The sequence below is a fragment of the Mesitornis unicolor genome, unplaced genomic scaffold (genome assembly GCF_000695765.1).
Source record: "Mesitornis unicolor isolate BGI_N332 unplaced genomic scaffold, ASM69576v1 scaffold44109, whole genome shotgun sequence".
Lineage (NCBI taxonomy): Eukaryota > Metazoa > Chordata > Aves > Mesitornithiformes > Mesitornithidae > Mesitornis > Mesitornis unicolor.
Genome location: NW_010208722.1, coordinates 69781 through 71916, shown reverse-complemented (window position 1 = coordinate 71916; position 2136 = coordinate 69781).

Sequence of the window (2136 nt, the reverse complement as noted above, 5' to 3'; positions counted from 1 at the left end):
TTTCCCCAAGGCAGCAGTTTGATCTTTGTTCCATATTCCCAGATTGGAGACCAGTTTAGAAGCCCTGGTAACCTTGCAGCTATCAGTTCCTACAAACACATGGCCATGTTGACAAAAGCAGGTGCCTGCCTCCCTTCAGTGACAAAAGCTCCTCTGAATTAATGGGCTCTGCATGGTGAAGGGCTGTCCCTGAGCAGCATGGCTGAGTCGATTTGGCAAGCTGGAGCAGGCTGAATTAGTGTCATGGGAAATATGGTTCTTCCTACCTTGAGGAAAGGCAATGAAGAAAAATAAATCTGGTTTTTTTGGTTTGGTTTTTTTAAAAGCCTATTTTGTGTTCAGTTTTTAGTTATATATTTTTTAGGATTTTTTTTCTTTCTTTCTTTCCAATTTGAGGTGAGTCTGCTAAGAGCACCCAGTTTGACAGGCTGTTATTCCCAGTCTTTTCTCTGATTAATCTTGCAGTGATGAATTTAAATTTAAAACTCCGTTTGAGAATAAAACCACAAAGATTCCTTATCCATATGCTACTATTATTCTCAATATGACACTGGTTACCAAGTGCACTATCTTCAGAAAACAAACACAAAAGCAACACAAATTAGAAACTACCTTGAATTTATGTAGGTGGGTTCCCATGCTTGATGCAGCAGTCGGTGAAGGTGGGATTTTGTGACAGCTCTAGAGGCTGTCCGTTTAGGTAACACTCAGCGCTTCAAGTAATGGCTATTTATACTATTTCCCAGTCTAGACTAGATTTAACTTTATTTTCTAGGATCTCTTAACTCACAGTTTATGTGAATTGGGTTACTTACTAATGAATTTCATTTAAATACCTTGCAGGTGAAATGGTGCTGCAGCATGGCTCGTCCTCCCTCCTTCCCCAGTGATACCAATTGATTGGTATTGACAAGGCTGCCCTTGTGCATTACATGTTTTTAATAGTGCTGGCAAAGACTGTTTTCTCACCAGCAATTTGGCTTCCTTTTCTTTCAGTGGGCTATGAGCTATCTTCTGTGATTGCCTCAGTTTTTTACTTTTAGAGAAAATGGTGTTTAAACTTGTGTATAGCTGCCACAGTATTCCTTTGCTCTGGTCTGACTATTCCTATGTTTCTTTTTGCCCAGTGAATCCTGTTTCTGTGCATTTCTGAAGAGTGATTCCTGTGTCTGAATGATCTTTTCCCCAGAACAGTGTTGGCTGCTTACTCAGTTTTTATTCTTTATTCCCTCAGATGTCCCATTTTGTTCTCCTAGTTGGTTTGTGTATGTCCACAGGCGTACAGGTGCTTGGTATATGAAGAGTGTTTCTGAAGTGTGGAAAGCTGTGCAACTTTTATGTGATAGGAATGCATATGCTAAGCATTTCTTCTTTGAAACATCCAGAAAGTTAGCTTGTGTCAGGTTTTTTCCATATGTAGTAGATGCAGTAAAGGGCTAAAGCTAGAACAAAGATGAGGAAATAAATATTTCTCCATTAGCAGAGAAAAGCCATTTCAGATAGGGTTTAGGAGCATAGGTGGATATGGCTCTGGGCAGGGCTTGGATACTTGGAGTGTTCCCTGTTGTTGTACAGTACCCTCGGCAATCCCCTCCATCCGAACATCCTCCAGCACTGTATCGCTGCTGTGCTCCTCCAGTGCAGCGTTGGTGTGGTTTGTGTGAGTGATTTTGGCACTAGGAACCCAATTGCTACCAACTAGCTGCACTTAATGACAAGTCTTAACGCTGTCTCATATGTGGTCCTGATTTCCTCCTCCTCCTTGGCCCCTTCAATATGTATTGGTTTATCTTGAATTTTTTGAGTTGCTCTTTATGTCAGGTCAGCTTCTCTGCGAGATCCCAAAAGCAGATGTTATTGTGGAAGTGCTGAATTGTTTTTTTAAAAATCGCCACACATCACTGTGGAACTGTGATTAAAAGAAATAACTTGCATTTTCTCTGTTGATGTTCCAAGCACGGCAGTGGTAGAATCACCGCTAGTTTTGTGTATGCCTATTAACGAAATGAAAGGAGGGATTCAATGGAGTGATTAGTTTTCAATTTAGGCTTTTAAACTATTGTCTGATGCTTTTTACAGCCTAGTTACTGAGGGGAATATATAGGATTTAGTTATTTTTAAATTCTCTTTTGATTG